The following is a 22,835-nucleotide window of genomic DNA, read 5'->3' as shown; positions in this document are numbered from 1 at the left end:
GACGCTTTGGGTAACATTTTTGTGCTTTAAAAACTGGAGGAAGTAGGCTCTGTGCAGGAGAGGGGACTGTCTGGTGACCGCTGTCTTTTCTTGGTTTCTGCTAGCGCTCAGTCTGTTTTGCACTCGTGCTTGATATCTACCAGAGACGGGTTTTTCCTTTGTTTGTTTATTTGTTTTTAAATATCTTCCTTTTTTTTTTTTTTTCTTTTTTTTTTTTCGGAGCTGGGGACCGAACCCAGGGCCTTGCGCTTGCTAGGCAAGTGCTCTACCACTGAGCTAAATCCCCAACCCCATCTTCCTTCTTTGTATACCCAGAGCCTCTGCTATCCACAGTTAGCTTTGTTCTTCCATGAGCTAGTCAGAGTCACTCATCCAGGACTCCAAGATCATATTTCCTGGGTTGGCTATTGTGCTAGACGTGGGGGTATCCTCGAGTGTGCTGGGAATATGAGAAAGAACCACGTCACTGAAATCTATGCAAAGTGCTCCCCCTCCCCCGCTCTCTCTCAATGTGTCTGTGTGTGTGTGTGTGTGTGTGTGTGTGTGTCTGTGTGTGTATGTTTTATGAGCATGTACATATATGTGCACATGAACATGGATACAAGTATGTAGAGGCCTGAGGAAATTGTTAGATTTTTTTTCAACCACTCTCCGACATTTTTTTTTGAGACGAGTCTCTCCCTGATGCTGAGCTCACTGATTCTGCTGTGCTCTCGGGTCAGTTGAGAACTTCTTCCCTAGTGTTCAGATTGCCAGAACTTGCCACTAGTCCTAGCTTTAGTTTCAAAATTTTGATTTTAATTAACATAGCATTGTACCATTTCATTCTCCCTCTTTTCTCTCCAGCCCCTTTTGTATTCCTCTATCCCCTCTCAAATCCACAGCCTCTTTTATTCAACTATTATTGTTACACACATGCATGCATTCACGCACGCACACATGCCTGCACATACACGTGCACATACACATCATATGTATGTTGTATGTATGTTGTATATTTATATATAACATGGGAATAAATATATAAATATAACCTGGTGAGTCCATTGAGTGTTTCTTGTGTGTATAAGCCTTTAGGACCGACCATTTGTACTAGTTAGCTTTACTTTGAGGTGATGCTGGGGACTGAAGTAAGGAACTCACATTTGCACATAAGTCCTTTGCTGACTGAGCACGTACCTCTTGTCTTTCAGGTCTCCTGTGTACTATCATGTCACTTGATGTCGGGGAACATCAAGCTACTAAGCCTGTGTCTTTTTGTCTGGAACAAGATGACAAAAAGGACAAGCAGAGTAAAGCATGTGGGTTGTGGGCAGGTTCAGCTAGGGCAAGACAAAGACAATGGTTACAGACAGACAAGGGACAGGCTAATAGGTAAGGACGAGCAATGCTTTGTATCAAATGTAGTACCTGCTTAATAACTACCTTCATTCTGTTTTCAAAATAGAAACGTATCCCAGTCCACTGGATGCAGAATAGGAAGCCAGGTAAGCAAAGGTGCGAGACCCTAGACAGTTGGAGGAGGGAAGCAGCAAGGGAAGGCTAGTTTTACTTTCCTTTAAAAAACTTAACAGTAGAATTACTCATTTGATCTGAAAGTAATTTAATAGTTTTCCCATCTGAATAAAACCAACACTAGATTATAAAGCTGTACTGAATTGTGTTTTCCTTTTTTCTACATATACATTTTTGTCACAGGCAGTTTTTAATCAAGTGGCTGAGTGCAACATAGACCTAACAAAAAATTCCAACCAGAGGACTCGGTAGCAACAAAGTGGAGATATGATGAGCAAGAATGGGTCTCTGAGATATGGGGTGGATGGTGAGTAATTTCAGGAAACCCCTAAAATAACAGCAGAATCTCTAGACTGCAGCAGAGTCTGGAGCCTGGCGGCCATTATCAATCACCTTACTTACAGAAGTTGGAATAACCCTCCTGCAGTCTGTGATAATGGATCTGTGGCCCTCACCCTGAAAGATGTGCGCTGTTATGTCTCCTGCGTTGGCCTGTCCACCTTTTACATGCTTGCAGCCTGAATCAGTTAGGACTTGGATTGAAATTGAAATTGTTCACTGTTAAAAACTGTTGCCCCCCCACACACACACACACATCACAGACCTCCGAGGATTAGCGGGGTTTACCCTGTCACCTCTGTCATTCTCTGAAAGCCAGGGTCCTGTGCCAAGTGACACAGCATCAGGGTCATACCTTTTATAAAAACTTGGCCGGCCACGCTCTTTTTCTCTCTGCTCTTAGCAGCTGTGCAGCTTGGCCTTTGTAACCCAGCACTAGCTGAGGCTTTGATGTTGAAGAGACCCCACCTAGGAACAAGGCTTTTAAGTCCCCAAAAGATGAACTTTTATTATTACTTTATAAGGGGAATCCAGGATTCAAGATCTCTATGACTACCCGACTCTCAGCTTTCACAAGAGGGGTCACTGGAAAATCCAGATGCCTGGTGAAGTTCAGAATGATCATGTGGGCATCTTCCACATTTCTTCAGCCTAACATACTAACAACATTTCTAACGTTTTGTGAAAGGAACCATAACATGAATTCAATGGGAAATCAGTTTACTTATGTGTTATCACCTATTCTCACCCCCTGTTTTTTTTCCACCTCTTCACCATCCTAACTTTTTCTCTCCTTTCCTTCCTCCCCTTCTCTGTCTTCTTCTCCTCCTGAGTCGCACTTGTTTAGACACTGCCTTCTACTATCTGATGTGTGCTGGCATGGTACTGACATCCAGGACTTGACTCCTTCTCAGTTACACAGTTTATAATGAAGACCCTGGACAGGCGACCCACCTGAAGTGTCCCCTCAGCAGAAGCCTCCAAATGAGATCGGTATATTTAGGCAGATTTCAAAATTATATTTTTGCCCAGAAGAGGGCATTTGTGGAAGTTTTATACTTGTCCTTGTTGCACAAAGGCTTTTGTAGTATGATTATAGAAAGAGGTCTAACTTAAAAGAAACTTTTCTGCCTTAATTGGTCCCAATTCTAGCTTTGATAAAAGTCAGTGTATGACATCTTATTTAATAATTTGTCTGGCAGTTAGACATTCCATAAAAATACTGCAGAAATGACAGAACAACTCTTCAAGTTAAAAAACTTAACAGTAGAATTACTCATTTGATCTGAAAGTAATTTAATAGTTTTCCCACCTGAATAACACCAACAGTAGATTATGAAGCTGTACTGAATTGTGTTTTACTTTTTTCTACATATACGTTTTTGTCCCAGGCAGATTTAATCAAGTGGCTGAGTCCTGTTGATTTGCTTAGATACAAATTGTGGGTAGACAAAGAAATACTTTCCAAATGCTAGTCTGTGCTTACCTCTGAGCTCTGGGACTACAGACATTCACTACTGCATCTGGCTCCAAGTTCCTCCCCACTGACCTTCCCATCTCAGTCTACTCATGTTCTGCCTCTCATTAGAAAATATTAGAGAAACAACAACAAAACTTAAAAAATAATATATAACATAATGATAAAATAAAGTCTATCACATCAAAATTGAACAAGACAAACCAAGAGAAAGAAAAGAATTCAAGGGAAGGCACAAGAATCAGAAACCCACTTGTTTGAACACTCAGGATCCCACAAAAACACTCAATTGGAAGCCATGATAGATGCAGAGGACTTAGTGCCGAACTGTGCTAGCCCTGAACATGTATACCTCAGGTAACTGATTTAAAATGGACATCTCACATGAATTGTACTAAAGTTTATTGCCAAACCCTTTCCTGTGCTACCATAGTCCTTGCCTCTTCCTGTCTGTGGAGTATATTCTCAGAATCTTTGTCTCTGGTTGAGGTTTTTGTGGGGCTCTTTTAGATGCCTCTGCCACTGTGCCCTCACTCATAGCACAGAAATATACTGCTGAGTCCTCAATCTGCGTGGCTCTGATGATGAGTCCAATGGAACTTTTTGACTTCTGGAAGTTCAGAGAATAACGACCCTCTGTTGCATTTTCCTTGTAATAGTCCTGACGAATAAGGAAAACCATTTCCGCACTTGCCGTTTGCTTGTACCAGAATAAGTAGTAAGAACTGTCCCAGGTTTCGTACATACAGTCCATTGCCACAGTTTTCGTCTCCATCACAGAAATTGAAGCCTGAGTTTGCACTACCTTCTGGGCCATGCTGGTTGCTAAAGGACAAAACACAGAGATATCAGCCTCTTTAACTACAACAGCGAGAGTCCAAAGGATGATGTAGCTTATGAGCCAGAGTTCCAATGATCTCTCTCTTTTGAGCCTCAGCAGAGAACAATAACCTCTCCCAGTGACATTCAGGAATAAGGGTCTGACCCTATGCTGGGAAACATCCTTACCAAGGCAAATGGAGCTGAAAGCTGCTCCCAGAAGGCTTAGAACCAGCATCTTGTTAACTCTTGTCTTGAGTGAAATTTTCTATGTTCTCTCTCAACCCAGATCTTAACCTATACTGTGTGCTTCAGAGGAACAAGCAAAGTTACTGGTCTGCGTGGTGCAACCACCCCAACAGGAAATGCCGCTGTCAGTTATGGGGCAGGTTTAATTGTGCCCTGTGATAACTTCCTGTATGGATGTGGGAGAATGTTAGACTGCTTTGAAGACCTGTCGATCTTATTATAATCGACTGGAAACCATCGTAAGAAGATGAACTAATTTTCAAATTGCTCAGATAGATAATGCAGGACATGCAACTTATTATGAAATCTAGTAATATGTGAATGACCTAGCCATGCTGCTTCTGGTTTTATAGATTCATCCTTTTTTCACTAGAGAAAAACAAAAGGTTGACAATTTAAAAACAATGCAAAACTTCATCTCAGTCTTGCTAAAATTCTAATGATGGGATTTGGGAAATTTATATGAGAAATAAGGATTTCTTTTTTGGCAACTAACATTTTTATTTTTCATGAGTTTCTATAAAATGACTGATCAGAGAAATCCTTTTTGTTTAATTGGATATGTTTTATTTACATTTCAAGTGTTATTCCCTTTCCCAGTTTCCTGTGCATAAACCCCCTATCCCATTCCCCCTCCCCTTTCTTCTATGAGGGTGTTCCTCTTCCTTTCTGCCCGCCCTAACATTTCCCTACACTGGGGGATCCAGCCTTGGCAGGACCAAGGGGCTTCTCCTCCCATTGGTGCCCAACAAGGCCATCCTCTGCTACATATGCAGCTGGAGCCATGGATCTGTCAATGTGTACTCTTTGGGTGGTAGTTTAGTCCCTGGGAGCTCTGGTTCGTTGGTATTGTTGTTCTTATTGCATTGCAAATCCTTTCAGCTCCTTCAACTCTTCCTCTAACTCCTCCAACAGGGACCCAGTTCTCAGTTCATTTGCTAGCATTCTACTCTGTATTTGTCATGCTGTGGCTAAGTCTCTTAGGAGACAGCTATATCAGGCTCCTGGTAGTTCTTAGTGAAAGCTTTCATATGTCCCCTGAGTAACAAAATCAGGCATATGTGACATGTCAAATAACAGAAGGAAAATACACATAAATGCATACATAAACACACATACACACATACACACACCCTACCTGTCTGTCTATCTACATGAAAATGTGTGCTTCATACTTACAGGAATGAACAAAAATAAATTCACAAAACTTTTATTGAATGAGAAGATGGAATGGCTTTCTCACAAGGACTCTTAAAACCTTCATTCCTCATAAAATCAGCACACCAGCCCTTTTCCCCTTTCTGTGTTCTGCTGTCCCTCTCTGTAGAATGGGATATTAAAAACTGTTTCACTCTAGTGAAGTGGAAGTAGTATAGTCTCCCCTAAGGTCTGTGACCTCACAAGCTCCAAGGAGTTGACTACGTTTCCAGTATTAGGCACAATTTCCTCCCCATTGAGCAGATCTTAATTCCTATTAAAGAGCTTTGGTTACAAGGAAGGTAGCGATATCTTGCCACACAGTTTATTGTGTCCTTCAAAGTTGTCACAGTTGGACAAACCTGTTGGTTGCTTCACTCTCTTGGAAGCTTACCTAGCACATTCGTGTACCATGAATGGTAGACTGCCAGAAGAAGATTTCAGGTTAGATCTATTGGAATCTGTGGAGTCCTATGTCCAAAGTGTGTGGTGTCCTCTGCAGAGGGACTTATGTTCCACCTCTGAGCTGTAGCTAAGAGCAAGAACAACAGCCTATATTAATTTGAGAGTCATGGTATCGGGATTTAAGTTAGTCTGTGGCTCTTACGTCAGACCAACTGTAATAATTTCAACATGCATACATGCATACATACATACATACATAGATACATACAAACATACATACATACAACACACATACATACATAGATACATACATAGATACATACATAGATACATACAAACATACATACATACAACACACACATACATACATAGATACATACATAGATACATGCAAACATACAAACATACATACATACAACACACACATACATACATAGATACATACATAGATACATACAAACATACATACAACACACATACACACACACACACGCACACGCACACGCACACACACACACACAGAGAGAGAGAGAGAGAGAGAGAGAGAGAGAGAGAGAGAGAGAGAGAGTTTCTCATCAAAAAGCTTCTTTTTGCAGTAATAAAGGCTCTTGAAGAAAAACATGACTGGCATCAAATCACTTGCAAGATTTTTTAAAAAACAAAATTTGTCGTCTCATACATTAAGCAAGACAATCATTCCCCTCAGCCTGCGAATTCTGTTTAGAGGCACTGGGCGAATTTGTATTTATCAATAGCATAGAGGCGTCGCTCCCCCTTGTGGTTCCCGTCTGTACTGCAGTGTGAGTTTCTCTCTATGTGTGGTAATCTGTCCTGGATCATTAAGTTGTAACATTGTGTTCTGGATGGGAATGCAAGAATGCTACACCAAAAACGTTCTGCAGAGTTTATCAGGGTATCTCAGGCTTCAAAAGTGGGCTTTAGCTTTGTTATCTGTTTGACATGTGAGGGAAAGAGGGCCTCCTATGTTTCCCCAGTCCTCAAATGTCATGTCTATACTACTTCTCTTCATAAACATCTCCCAGCGCACTGTGTGCATGACAAAGGCTGTTCTGAGATCTCTTAACGTCTGGTCACCGTTTCCCTGGAGCCCAGGATAGACCCCTTGATTAGATACTTTCGTCTGTCTCTCGTTTTGCCTATTAACTGCGTCATGAATGTTTCTGATAGGGGGGAGGTTGCAATTTTTAAATTAACCCAAGAGTTCTTTAATAAACCGTCTGCACACAATTTTACTATTTAGCAGAGCCACAAAGGATCATCTCAGGAAACTGTCCCCGCCAGCGTGGACCCAGTTATTCAGGGTCCCAAAGAGGCCTTCTACCTGTGGGCCAAAATGGGGGAGAAGAGAAGAAGGAGACCAAGCAAAAGTTCTTTTGTCAAGATCTCGTTTATTGGAGTGAACGTTACAGCTTTTAAAGCTTTCAGGTAGGGGGAGTGTCCTTTGTGAAACACAGAAGAGGGGGAGATGAAGATATAGACAGTGATAGCTGGAGGCAAAGAAGTCAGGCGGTAGGCGATGATGAGGTCAGGAGATGGAGACACCGGGTGTTGACTCAGGAGATAACTAGTATCTGCGCAAGCTGAGGCATCCCTTGAATGTTATCTTTCTGTGCCGTAAATTCATGGGAGAGGCCTCTGTCCAACAATCTTAAGACTTATGGCAGTCATCTTAGTGGTGAATATCTGTGGCCAAAGAGCCCAGAGTCACCTAGTCACTTTGAGCCATGCAGTCAAAAAGCGGCTAGGCCCAAATCCAATATGGCTCCCTACAGGAAACTATACTGTGCCTGTAACATTATTGTGTGTCTATTGAATTTCAAGTATATACATACAAATAATGAGAATTCTCTTCCAATGGGAAGACAATCATGACATTGTTAATTCAAATTCCTTAGAGTTTGCCCTTGTGTAGGTCATAACCAAAGTCATACTCGTGCTATTATGAACTTATGATGTTGCGAAACATCTATGATGTGTGGATTTGTCGATGTTATCATCCCACTTGTCCTTAGTTTGCTGAAATTATAAAATAGATTCTCCTGAATCAAGGAGGATGTTCTGTTATAAACTGGTCATCCAAGTAATTAGAAATACAATTTTATGTAAAAAATGAGGGAACAGATTATATCAGATTAACAAGGTTTTATATAGAAATCAAAGAATTTGTATAATGAAGAGACAACATACAGAATAGGAGAACTTATTTTCCAACTATTCATCTGTCACAGGGGTGATTTGGAAACAACAACAAAAAGAGAAGTTATACATTAAACGATGGACAAAAGATCTGAACGGAGGAGCAACGAAACACAGTCAAGAAGCAGATGAGGCATGCTTGGTGTCATTGGCCTTTGGTGGAATGCAAAACAAAACCAAGTATTAGACAGCAGATCACTCACTGTGTGGAAGCCATGAGGGCTGATGAGGGTGCATGGTAATGGGATTCAGGAATGCTGATGGGCAGAGGGGGTTAATCAAGAGGACCACTGCAGCGAGCCTTGTGAAATGCTTAGAAAATCAAAAGCAAAGCTAGTGTTTATTCTCTTTCTGGAAATAAACTCAGAGAAGACAAAACTGGCATGCCATAGTTATCCACAGGTTTATGTACCTCTAGTCATAGCAGCTTAGATTGGAAGTCAACTTAGGTTACCATCAGCAAATGGGCAGACAGAAGTGCAGCATCACAAAGAAGAACACTACCCAGGAAAAGGTAGAATAAAACTGTCATTTCCAGGAAAACTGATGGACCTGGAGGACATTAAATGAAAAAAGCCAGACTTACATTCCTACCCCTGTGCTACCCCGAAAAAACTAAACTAAACAGTAAATAAATAAATAAACAAAGCACACAAGTATCCTGTATTCACCTGAAAGCCTAGAAGGCTTGGGATGTGTGCATACAGAGGAGAGAGGAGGTTTGATCAGTGGATATACTGTATGCATGTATGGGAACATCTCACTGAACCTTAATGACACATAAATTAGTAAAATGAATGCTATAGGACAATATTATATGCTGTAGCATTTTTTTTCAACCAGACACAAACTAGCATCACCTGGAAAGAGGTATCCTCAACTGAAAATTTGTTCCCATCAGCTTGGTCTGTAACCAAGTGTGTGGAACTTCTTCCTGAATATTGATTGTTATGGGAAGGCCAAGCTTTGTTTGGGCTGCCACCTCTTGGAAGGGTTCCAGGATTGTATGTAACTGTGATGAATGAAGACTGTCATAAGAAGATGGGAAAAGTTGGTTCTTAAAGAATGAATGCTGTGATCTAGGCAAGGATGGATGACAGATATTGTCACCACACACAGAGACTTCTGTTCACCTGGATCCTACTTGCTCCTTCCTAGACGAGGTAATTTCCTCATTGAGGGTGTGCTGCTATTCTAGCTCATATGCTAGCCAAAATTGATTCCATTTCTTATCACTAAGAGCACTTTTCTTACATGCTCTCCCCTTCTCAGTATACTTCCTTCTATAGAGCACATCAGAATGGGGCAGCAGGGAGCATGCTTCCCTGCTTGGAAGGGGAACTGACTTTAAGTTTTCCTTTTCCCAGTGTGTAAAACAGGGTCTTAAAAACCACAGTCCTCTTAAAGACAGAACCAGATTTAGATGTTTGTTTCTTTGTCTTAGAGATTCGAATCTTTGCCTCCCTGCTATGCAGTGGCCCCATGCCCCAGTTGTAAACTAAGAGGCTGAGGTAACGTGTGGAGGGCTTCTTCCTCTAACGTCTGGCACATGCTTGTTAACCTGGAACTAGAGAGATGTAAGAATGATCTTGGCCTCTCGAGGAGCCAACCAGACCTCAGGACTGCACAAGGGACAGATGGGACCTTCCCTCACCCTGCACAAGGACACCAGGCTTATTAAAAACCTAAGCCTGAAGTCTCCTCAGGCTCACTGGCTCAGATTTCATATGGAGAAACTGGAGAGATCACACTGACGATGAGCTTGAGGACACAGGCAGAGCAAAGCCTGTCATTTCAGCATCCTGCTGCCCTCTGACCCAGCTTACAGAGGTAAAGACAAACAAACAGAAATGACACATTTAAAGCAGTTCTCCTTCCAGTTACCAGGAGACACTCCTGGAGTGACATAATCTGTATTTCACCCACGGTTGGGGTCTAGGAAGCAGCCCTGAGGGTTTGTGTCAGGGCTGCAGGTGCCTGCCCCACACTGTGCATCTGTAGCACAGAAGTATACAGCAGTGTCTGCAGACTGAGCAGCAGTGATGGACAGGGAGCTGCTCTGGCTGGAGGTGTCAAGGGTGGCTCTTAGTCTCCCGCTGTGCTTCTCTCTCTCATTGGAACGTATTAACATTAGCAGGACAGGACCTCCGCCTGAGTCCTGTCTGTACCACTGTACAGCAGTTGTATAAGTCTTGTAAGTGCAGTTCATGGTGACATTGTCACCCTCCTGGGTGCTCAGAGCCAGAAGATTCTCTTCTCCCCGTTGGCTATTCGCCCCTACATAGAAACAGACCAGAAAACAATAGTCAGTGGATATGTTTTCAAATTGCTTTTCCAAATGAACACTTCTCAGCCACGTGGCCTCTGAACTCAGCTCTCCCCATGCCTATCACTACCAGCCCCAACTCACAGGCCACTTGGAACCAGAGAGTCAGCAAAGATACTCTCAGAAATTCGTTCATTCTTCTTGTTTATTGACACCACAGGAAACGCTGTGCTGCACCCTGAAGTGGAGCCTGGCTCCTAGGGCAGAGGAGTCAGTTCTGGGTGACGAATATTTAATTTTTTGTCCCTCTGAGTCTCAGGTTTTTGCCTAGCCAATCAGAGACAGGCTTGGTTCAACACCCTCACCCAACCCTAACTGCGACTCCCATCTTTCTAGCGGAAATGCACTGCCCTCTGGTGGTGGGCACAGCATTCTGCGGCTGGAACCTAAGGGTTCTGGAATGGAGCCCTGTGCAGAGCTGGGTGCTGCAATTACAAGCCTGGTTTACTTTGCCTTCTTCTGGCACAGAGTGAGGGAATGCATAGATTAGTTCTGGTGAGAGGTCAGTGGAGAAGAATACCGAAGTCCAGGATTCACAGAATACTTCTGAACAGCCCCATTAGAGTGTCTTAGTTAAGGATTTACTGCTATGAACAGACACCATGATTAAGGCAACAATTATAAAGACAACATATAACTGGGACTGGCTTACAGGTTCAGAGGTTCAGTCCATGATCATCAAGGCACAAACATGGCGGTGTCCAGGCAGGCACAGTGCAGGAAGAGCTGTCCCAGAGGCAGCTAGGTGAGGATTGGCTTCCAGGGAGCTAGGATTAAGGTCTTAAAGCCCATGATCACAATGACACTTCTTCCAACAAGGCCACACCTACTCCAACAATGTCACACTTCCTACTAGGGCCACCCCTGGGCCAAGCATATTCAAACCATCACACTAAGCAAGTGAAATTCCTGAAAATATACCTGAGAAGGCAGAAGGATGGCTCACTGGGTGGTGTTTGCTATGCAAACCTGACGGCTTCAGTTCATTCCATAGACACACAGTGAATGGACAGCACCAACTGTAGGACGTGGTCCTCTGATCTCCACATAAAACATCACACACACACACACACACACACATGCACACACACACACACACACACACACACACATGCACACACACACACACACACACACACACACACACTGATAAGTAAAATGCACAAATTATAATGTACCTGGGAATTTCCTAAAAAAAAAAGATTGTTCTTCCCAATGTTTGAATGATATTGTGTTTAAGTGAAAGATCCTACTGGTGTGTAGAAGAAACAGACACCTATTAGATTAAGTAGAAAATGAATAAAATAAATTAATAATAGGTTACACTCAAAATCCACAACAGGTTCAAAGGTTCAGTCTATTACCAACATGGCAGGGACGTGGCAGCGTCCAGGCATGATGCAGGAAGAGCTGTTCAGGAGGCAGCGAGGCAAAGACTGGCTTCCAGGGAGCTAGGATGAGGGTCTTAAAGTCCATGTCCACAAAATTCTCAGGGTCTGAGGATCAGGATCAACAGCCTCATAGACAGGAACAGCACAAATCATAACACAGACCGTCTCTAAGAGGATCCATTGGCTGTAGGCTGAGCTGCAGACTCCAAGCCATGTGTGCAAAGCCTCTCACAAAAGACCTTATGGGCAGCCTCAGTCCACAGTCCTGCCTTCTTCTTCATCTTGGTGAAATTAAAGCTGCCTACAAAAGGAATCTCTTAATTGAGTCTGTTTGTGTGAGGAACTTAAAAGTCACAGTTGGCCAACAATGCATCTGACACTAGGGTCTAAGCCATGTGCTCACATCCAGGCAGCTAGAGCTTCCAAGTGTTATTTATGCCAGCACAGCTATAGCAAAATGCCATAGCCTGGGCAGGTTAAACGACAAAAATGTATTCTCATAGTTCTGATGACCTCGTGTTTAAAATGGAAGTTTAGCAGCCTCAGCTTCTCCTGGGGCTTTTCTCCTTGACTGGAAAATTATCACCTTCTCACTGTTCTCACGTGGTCATTTCCCTCTCTGTTTATTTGTGTCCCTAAGTCCTCTTTGACAAAGACACAAATATCTAAGGTCAGCCATGTTTGAGGTACTGGGTATTCAGGTTTCCGCACATGAACGCCACGGAACTACGTTTTGCAAGAACCGCATATCTGAGATTTTCAGGTTCTGTGGCAGGAAAGGTAGGGGTGGTGAAGAACAGGTGTCCCAGTCAGGCCTTCAAGGTAGGTTGAGATCTACCCGCCCAGAAGCCGCCTGCATCCTTTGTAATGGACAATAATGCAAGCAATGGTGGGGCAGCGCTACCTCTCCAGAGATGTGGAGAGTCAATGCTGAGACAGATAGGGTTCCACCATATTAGGGCATGTTTCCAACTCTGTTACTGCTGCAGGAAAGGAGATCTTCATGCAGAGTCATGTGAATGGGGGCAAGATCCTCCACAGTGTGTCAGTAATGTGCGAGCTTGGATTTAAGATATTCTGTGTATGAAAAAATGATGGGAGAGGGAAAGAAAGGAAATAAAAATGAAGGGAGGATAAAGGAAAGGGAGGGACTGTTGAGTGGGGCAGGTGTGATTAGACAGTGCTGGAGAAGAGTCTAGGATAGTCAGTGTTAGATGAAACCCAAGGTGGAGCCGTGCCTGTCCATAGAAAACTAAGAAATGTGAAAGGAGCTAATGCTATAGAGAAGGTAGAACTATAATTTGTTCTTTGCTCAACAGTCTGTGCATGAGGGGATCTCACTTCCCCATGTTACCAACAATTTTTATTTGTGTTCATTTCTTTTTTTTTTTTTTCCAGAGCTGAGGACCGAACCCAGGGCCTTGCGCTTACTAGGCAAGCGCTCTACCACTGAGCTAAATCCCCAACCCCCACTGTAATTGGGTTTCTTTTTTTTTTTTTTTCGTTATTAACTTGAGTATTTCTGATTTATATTTCGATTGTTATTCCCTTTCCTGGTTTCCGGGCCAACATCCCCCTAACCCCTCCCCCTCCCCTTCTATATGGGTGTTCCGCCCCCCATCCTCCCTTCATTACAACCCTTCCCCCAACAATCACATTCACTGGGGGTTCAGTCTTAGCAGGACCCAGGGCTTCCCCTTCCACTGGTGTTCTTGCTAGGCTATTCATTGCTACCTATGAGGTTGGAGCCCAGGGTCAGTCCATGTATAGTCCTTGGGTAGTGCCTTAGTCCCTGGAAGCTCTGGTTGGTTGGTGGTGCTGTTCATATGGGGTCTCGAGCCCCTTCATGCTCTTCCAGTCCTTTCTCTGATTCCTTCAACTGCGGTCCCGTTCTCAGTTCAGTGGTTTGCTGCTGGCATTCGCCTATATATTTGCTGTATTCTGGCTGTGTCTCTCTGGAGAGATCTACATCCGGCCTACATCTAACTGTCGGCCTGCACTTCTTTGCTTCATCCATCTTGTCTAATTGGGTGGCTGTATATGTATGGGCCACATGTGGGGCAGGCTCTGAATGGGTGTTCCTTCTGCCTCTGTTTTAATCTTTGCCTCCCTATTCCCTGACAAGGGTATTCTTGTTCCCCTTTTAAAGAAGGAGTGAAGCATTCACATTTTGATCATCCGTCTTGAGTTTCATTTCTTCTAGGCATCTAGGGTAATTCAAGCATTTGAGCTAATAGCCACTTATCAATGAGTGCATACCATGTGTGTTTTCCTGTGACTGGGTTACCTCACACAAGATGATATTTTCCAGTTCCCTCCATTTGCCTACGAATTTCATAAAGTCATTGTTTTTCATAGGTGAGTAATATTCCATTGTGTAGATTTACCACATTTTCTGTATCCATTCCTCTGTCGAAGGGCATCTGGGTTCTTTCCAGCTTCTGGCTATTATAAATAAGGCTGCTAGGGACATAGTGGAGCACATGTCTTTGTTATATGTTGGGGCATCTTTTGGGTATATGCCCAAGAGAGGTATAGCTGGGTTCTCAGGTAGTTCAATGTCCAATTTTGTGAGGAACCTCCAGACTGATTTCCAGAATGGTTATACCAGTCTGCAATCCCACCAACAATGGAGGAGTGTTCCTCTTTCTCCACATCCTCGCCAGCATTTGCTGTCACCTGAGTTTTTGATCTTAGCCATTCTCACTAGTGTGAGGTGAAATCTCAGGGGTGTTTTGATTTGCATTTCCCTTATGACTAAAGATGTTGAACATTTCTTTAGGTGCCATTTGGCAATCCTCAGCTGTGAAATCTTTGTTTAGCTCTGAACCCCATTTTTAATAGGGTTATTTTTCTCCCTGTGCTCTAACTTCTGGAGTTCTTTGTATATTTTGGATATAAGCCCTTTATCCGTTGTAGGGTTGGTAAAGATCTTTTCCCAATCTGTTGGTTGCTGTTTTGTCCTAACCACAGTGTCCTTTGCCTTACAGAAGCTTTGCAGTTTTATGAGATCCCATTTGTCGATTCTTGATCTTAGAGCATAAGCCATTGGTGTTTTGTCCAGGAAATTTTCTCCAGTGCCCATGTGTTCGAGATGCTTCCGCACTTTTTCTTCTATTAGTTTGAGTGTATCTGGTTTGATGTGGAGGTCCTTGATCCACTTGGACTTAAGCTTTGTACAGGGTGATAAGCATGAATCGATCTGCATTCTTCTACATGTTGACCTCCAGTTGAAACAGTACCATTTGCTATCTTTTTTCCATTGGATGGTTTTGGCTCCTTTGTCAAAAATCAAGTGACCATAGGTATATGGGTTCATTTCTGGGTCTTCAATTCTATTCCATTGGTCTATCTGTCTGTCTCTGTACCAATACCATGCAGTTTTTATCACTATTGCTCTGTAATACTGCTTGAGTTCAGGGATAGTGATTCTCCCAGAAGTCCTTTTATTGTTGAGGATAGTTTTAGCTATCCTGGGTTTTTTGTTATTCCAGATGAATTTGCAAATTGTTCTGTCTAACGCTTTGAAGAATTGGATTGGTATTTTGATAGGGATTGCATTGAATCTGTAGATCGCTTTTGGTAAAATGGCCATTTTTACTATATTAATCAGGCCAAACCATGAGCATGGGAGATCTTTCCATCCTCTGAGGTCTTCTTCAATTTCTTTCTTCAGAGGCTTAAAGTTTTTATTGTACAGATCTTTTACTTGCTTGGTTAAATTCACACTGAGGTACTTTATATTATTTGGGTCTATTATGAAGGGTGTCATTTCCCTAATTTCTTTCTCAGCTTGTTTCTCTTTTGTGTAGAGGAAGGGTACTGATTTATTTGAGTTAATTTTATACCCATCCACTTTGCTGAAGTTGTTTACCAGCTTTAGTAGTTCTCTGGTGGAACTTTTGGGATCACTTAAATATACTATCATATCATCTGCAAATAGTGATATTTTGACTTCTTCTTTTCCGATCTGTATCCCCTTGACCTCCTTTTGTTGTCTGATTGCTCTGGCTAGAACTTCAAGAACTATATTGAATAAGTAGGGAGAGAGTGGGCAGCCTTGTCTAGTCCCTGATTTTAGTGGGATTGCTTCAAGTTTCTCTCCATTTAGTTTAATGTTAGCAACTTGTTTGCCGTGTATGGCTTTTACTATGTTTAGGCATGGGCCTTGAATTCCTATTCTTTCCAGGACTTTTATCATGAAGGGGTGTTGAATTTCATCAAATGCTTTCTCAGCATCTAATGAAATGATCATGTGGTTTTGTTCTTTCAGTTTGTTTATATAATGGATCACGTTGATGGTTTTCTGTACATTAATCCATCCCTGCATTCCTGGGATGAAGCCTACTTGACCATGGTGGATGATTGTTTTGATGTGCTCTTGGATTCAGTTTGCCAGAATTTTATTGAGTATTTTTGCGTTGATATTCATAAGGGAAATTGGTCTGAAGTTCTCTTTCTTTGTTGGGTCTTTGTGTGGTTTAGGTATAAGAGTAAGTGTGGCTTCATAGAAGGAATTCGGTAGTGCTCCATCTGTTTCAATTTTGTGGAATAGTTTGGATAGTATTGGTATGAGGTCTTCTATGAAGGTCTGATAGAATTCTGCACAAAACCCGTCTGGACCTGAGCTTTTTTTGGTTGGGAGACCTTTAATGACTACTTCTATTTCGTTCGGAGTTATGGGTTTGTTTAAATGGTTTATCTGTTCCTGATTTAACTTTGGTACCTGGTATCTGTCTAGGAAATTGTCCATTTCCTGTAGTCAAGTTTTGTTGAATATAGGCTTTTAAGTAGGATCTAATGATTTTTTGAATTTCCTCTGATTCTGTAGTCATGTCTTCCTTTTCATTTCTGATTTTGTTAATTTGTACACTCTCTGTGTCCTCTCATTAGTCTGGCTAAGGGTTTACCTATCTTGTTGATTTTCTCAAAGAGCCAACTTTTGGTTCTGTTGATTCTTTCTATGGTCCTTTTTGTTTCTACTTGGTTGATTTCAGCTCTGAGTTTGATTATTTCCTGCCTTCTACTCCTCCTGGGTGTATTTGCTTCTTTTTGTTCTAGAGCTTTTAGGTGTGCTGTCAAGCTGCTGATATATGCTCTTTCCTGTTTCTTTCTGCAGGCACTCAGAGCTATGAGTTTTCCTCTTAGCACAGCTTTCATTGTGTCCCATAAGTTTGGGTATGTTGTACCTTCATTTTCATTAAATTCTAAGAAGTCTTTAATTTCTTTCTTTGTTTCTTCCTTGACCAGGTTATCATTGAGTAGAGCATTGTTCAACTTCCATTTATATGTGGGCATTCTTCCCTTATTGTTATTGAAGACCAGCTTTAGGCCGTGGTTGTCTGATAGGACACATGGGATTATTTCTATCTTTCTGTATCTGTTGAGGCCTGTTTTTTGACCAATTATATGGTCAATTTTGGAGAAAGTACCATGAGGTGCTGAGAAGAATATATATCCTTTTGCTTTAGGATAGAATGTTCTATAAATATCTGTTAAGTCCACTTGGTTCATGACTTCTCTTAGTCTGTCTACGTCTCTGTTTAATTTTTGTTTCCATGACCTGTCTATTGATGAGAGTGGGGTGTTGAAATCTCCTACTATTATTGTGTGAGGTGCAATGTGTGTTTTGAGCTTTAGTAAGGTTTCTTTTACATATGTAGGTGCCCTTGTATTTGGAACATAGATATTTAGGATTGAGAGTTATCTTGGTGGAGTTTTCCTTTGATGAATATGAAGTGTCCTTCCTTATCTTTTTTGATGACTTTTCGTTGAGAATTGATTTTATTTGATATTAGAATGGCTACTCCAGCTTGCTTCTTCAGACCATTTGCTTGGAAAGTTGTTTTCCAGCCTTTCACTCTGAGGTAGTGTCTGTCTTTGTCTCTGAGGTGTGTTTCCTGTAGGCAGCAGAATGCAGGGTCCTCGTTGCGTATCCAGTTTGTTAATCTATGTCTTTTTATTGGGGAGTTGAGGCCATTGATGTTGAGAGATATGAAGGAATAGTAATTATTTCTTCCTGTCATATTCATATTTGGATGTGAGGTTATGTTTGTGTGCTTTTCTTCTCTGTTTTTTTGCCAATACGATTAGTTTCTTGCTTTTTCTAGGGTGTAGCTTGCCTCCTTATGTTGGGCTTTACCATTTATTATCCTTTGTAGTGCTGGATTTGTAGAAAGATATTGTGTAAATTTGGTTTTGTCATGGAATATCTTGGTTTCTCCATCTATGTTAATTGAGAGTTTTGCAGGATACAGTAGCCTGGGCTGGAATTTGTGTTCTCTTAGAGTCTGTATGACATGTGTCCAGGATCTTCTGGCTTTCATAGTCTCTGGCGAGAAGTCTGGTGTGATTCTGATAGGTCTGCCTTTATATGTTACTTGACTTTTTTCCCTTACTGCTTTTAATATTCTTTCTTTATTTTGTGCATTTGGTGTTTTGACTATTATGTGACAGGAGGAGCTTCTTTTCTGGTCCAATCTATTTGGAGTTCTGTAGGCTTCTTGTATGCTTATGTGCATCTCTTTCTTTAGGTTAGGGAAATTTTCTTCTATGATTTTGTTGAAGATATTTACTGGTCCTTTGAGCTGGGAGTCTTCACTCTCTTCTATACCTATTATCCTTAGGTTTGATTTTCTCACTGAGTCCTGGATTTCCTGTATTTTTTGGACCAGTAGCTTTTTCCGTTTTACATTATCTTTGACAGGTGAGTCGATGATTTCTATGGAATCTTCTGCTCCTGACATTCTCTCTTCTATCTCTTGTATTCTGTTGGTGATGCTTGTATCTACAGCTTCTTGTCTCTTCGTTTGGTTTTCTATATCCAGGGTTGTTTCCCTGTGTTCTTTCTTCATTGCTTCTATTTCCATTTTTATTTCCTTCAACTGTATGATTGTGTTTTCCTGGAATTCTTTCAGGAATTTTTGTGATTCCTCTCTATAGGTTTCTACTTGTTTATTTATGTTTTCCTGCATTTCTCTAAGGGAGTTTTTCATGTCTTTCTTGAGGTCCTCCAGCATCATGATCAAATATGATTTTAAATCTAGATCTTGCTTTTCTGATGTGTTTGGATATTCCGTGTTTGCTTTGGTGGGCGAATTGGGCTCCAATGATCCCATATAGTCTTGGTTTCTGTTGCTTGGGTTCCTGCACTTGCCTCTCGCCAACAGATTATCTCTGGTGTTACTTTGTTCTTCTATTTCTGACAGTGGCTAGACTGTCCTATAGGCCTGTCTGTCAGGCGTAATGTAGACCTGTTTTCCTGTTTTCTTTCAGCCAGTTATGGGAACAGAGTGTTCTGCTTCTGGGCGTGTAGTTTTTCCTATCTACAGGTCTTCAGCTGTTCCTGTGGGCCTGTGTCCTGAGTTCACCAGGCAGGTCCCTTGGAGCAGGAAGGTTTGTCTTACCTGTGGTCCTGAGGCTCAAGTTTGCCCATGGGGTGTTGCTTATGAGCTCTCAGTGAGGGCAGCAACCAGGAGGACCTACACCGCCTTTTCTGGGAGTTTGCTGTTTCCTCTGGAGTCAGAAATGTGGGCAGAGTGTAGTCTCTTCTGACTTCTTAGGCATGTCTGCCTCTCTGAAGGTTTAGCTCTCCCTCCCATGGGATTTGGGTTTAGAGAAATGTTGATCTGGTCCCTTTCGGTTCCAGCGGTGCCTGGGGCTCAGCGGACCTGCAGCTTCAGTTCACCTATCTTCCGGTTCTGATTTCCTTCTTACACTACACATTTATCAGGGTTTTTCTTTATATTTTAAAAGCTTGTATTTTCTTTCAATAATTATTGTTACTCCTTGAGCATTTCATAAACCCTTTTGTTTCCTCCTCTGTACCAAACATCTCTCTCTCTCTCTCTCTCTCTCTCTCTCTCTCTCTCTTTCTCTCTCTCTCTCTCCACTTTATTGTTTATTTTTCTTCTTCTATATCCCACTAAGTCCAATTCTTTCTGTCCCCATTTGGATGGGTGTGGAGCCATCCACTGTAGCACTGCACATCTACCAGTAACTACTTCCTTAATGAAGAATCTCCTCCCTCAGCAAACATCAACACCCAATATGTCCTCAATAAGGACTGGGCCTTTTTCCCATTTATGTACAAATCTTGGTTGGCTTGGTCTTGTATAGGTTTTGCATGTAACCACAGCTGCTGTGAGTTCACTAGTATGACAGACCCTCATGCGCAGATGACAGCATTTCACAGAGCTCGCTCTGCATTTTGTCATGCACATTCTTTCTGCCTCTTCTTCCTCAATGCCCCTTGCACCTTCATGGGCTTGGTAAAGGCGTTCATTAGGGTTGCACACTCAGTGTTTCATTCTCAGTACTTTGACCAGTTTGATGTCTTCATTGACTGCTGCCCACTGCGAAGACAAGACTGTGGACATAAACTCACACATTTAGATCACAGTCTGAGGGCAAAATGTAGTAAAATAAGAATGGTATGTTTCACTCAAGGGCCTGTGGTAAAAGGTGGATGGCCAGCCATGTGCTTTGTTTTTTAAACATGCATTTATTTTTATTTCTATATGAATGAGTGTTTTTGCCTTCATGTATGTCTATGCCCCCTATGTATTCAGTGTCCGTGGAGCCCATAGGTGTTGGGTTCTCTGAACCTAGAGGTGCACATGACATTAGGTGCCATATAGGTGTTGGGAAATGGGCTGTCTATCTAGTCACACAGGGCTGTGGCAAGGGTCGTAGCACCAAGCATGGCATTCTCCCCTGAGTGTGTTAGGGAAGGGGTACTAGGAAATTACAATGCTTATGAACACACTTGTTTCTAAGAAGAGTGCTGTACACAGGTGCTAATCCAGAGACACTCCGTGGATATGAACAAGACCCCAAGGGAGGGAAAATAACCCTAAGTGCCCCTCGAGTCTACTTAACAGCATAGAAACATCTGAGGATGTTTTCCTGCTCCATCAGTAGGTCGGACGCATGTGTCTGTCCTTGCTGTGGGCCACTGGGGCCAGGAGTGATGGTGCTTGAGACATCAATGTCAGATGACAGCTTTTGCAATCATCCTTTTGCTCCATAACTTTTAGGAGTTCAGGACATGTGCCTTAAATGCTGTGGGCTTTTCCCAGTCCAGTTTAGAATGTGTATTGATGTCATTCTTGTTCAGCTCGTGTTTGAGCAGTCATATTGGTGAGATTTATCTTTCTGATGTTAACAGATGTTAGAAGGAGGCACAATCTCACAGCGATCTTCCTAATCTTTTGGCTCTTGTGATCTTTCTGCCCCCTCTCTATATTGTTACCTGAGACTTAGCTGCGCGTGCGCGCACACACACACACACACACACACACACACACACACACACACAAGCTTTGTTGATGTATCCAAATTTCATGTTGACTCATTCCTCCCATCAGATTCTCTGTTCATTTCAAGATGAACATTTGTGTTTCAGGAGGGAACATATATTGAGAAATGAGTATTAACACCAAACTCCTGAATCCAACAAGGCCAAAAGGTTGACAGGGGGAGAAACACTGCCAACTCTGGAAAGAGACATTGAACTAGATAGATGTTCTGTGGCAGCTTCCTGATCTCTTGTGACTGCAAAGGGCCACACCCACCCAGCTGAGGGTTTATGTACAGGCTGCAGGTGTGTGGGGAGCACTGTGGCTCCATAGCACAGAAATAAGTGCCTGAGTCTGTGGTCTGGGAGGAGGAGATGTGCAAAGAGCTGCTTCGTTCCTTAACCACTGTTATGGATGTCAGTCTTCCACTCTGTTTTGTCCCAGATGGATTATAGAACAGGCTGACGAGGCTTCCCCCAGGAGTCTGGTAAAACCACTGCATACTGTTCAAAACTGTAGAAAAGTTGCACTGCAGCTCTGCGTTCTCTCCCTCCTGCAGAACCAAGAACACAGGACTCTGCTGCACTTGCTGTCCTTTCACCCCTGATTAGAAACAGAGAAAGAGACACAGATGACTGTCACTGCAGTGTCCACAGAGCCCTGAGTACACCCATGACCTCTGAGAAGGTGGGAGATCTGCAGGACTCCTAAGCTGCTCTCCCACCCCTCCATGTGCTGAGCCAGATCCTCTCAGGTGCCCTGAATGCTGACAGCCAGACTCACAGCAAACTTGGGTGCACAGAAGCCCCAGCAGAGAGCACAGCAGCCTCTTCATGGTGCTTGTATGGCTGCTGGAGACAGAAGCAAGTAACCAACCCCTGTCAGTGTGGCTGTTGAACTATTCCCTCCTCCTTCTGCAACTAGTCAGCTCCACCCAGGAACCTGCCAGGCCACACCCTGCTGAGTTCCCTCCCTGACTTCAGAGCCTGAAGCTCCTCCCAAACTCAGACTGGCTGAGAGTATGGATGGAGCACTGTGGAGTGGAGAGGGACCTTTTGAGATGACCCTGGGATTTCAGCTCTGTGGATGATCTTTGAGGAAAATTGTCTCAGCTCTATAACAGGAGACTAAAGAACACTAAGAAAAAAAAAAGAAACAACTTAAATATTTATGCCAGGAAACAGATGTATCTGAAACTGAAGAATCTTTACTGACCTATGAGTTAAATAACGTGAGAAGCATTTCAATCATGGAAAGTAAAACACATCTAACTGTTTTTAATGATTTCCTATTCTTGGAATGGATGAAACATGTGTTGTAGCAAATGCGTTGTTATAAAAATACCTTACAGTCTAAGAGACTGGAACTTTTGCTAAAGGCTGCTACCCTAGAGTAGACTCAGCCTGTTTATTTAACCTGCCTTTAAAGAACAGCGTAAGAACCAACCTTATTTGCCCTGGCTTCCTCTCTTGGTCATGTTTTACAACCTACGTTAATGCACAGCTGTGATATTAAACCATGTATACTTCAATGCCCCTGACCCAGAGTAAGGCATGTGTGTATGTATGCTGTGATGATAAATGCCTAAAATAGCAAACATA

Source organism: Rattus norvegicus, chromosome 15 (genome assembly GCF_021556685.1).
Source record: "Rattus norvegicus strain SHRSP/BbbUtx chromosome 15, alternate assembly SHRSP_T2T, whole genome shotgun sequence".
NCBI classification, from domain to species: Eukaryota; Metazoa; Chordata; class Mammalia; order Rodentia; family Muridae; genus Rattus; species Rattus norvegicus.
The sequence above is the reverse complement of the archived record's forward strand: the minus strand, read 5'-3'. Positions refer to the sequence as shown.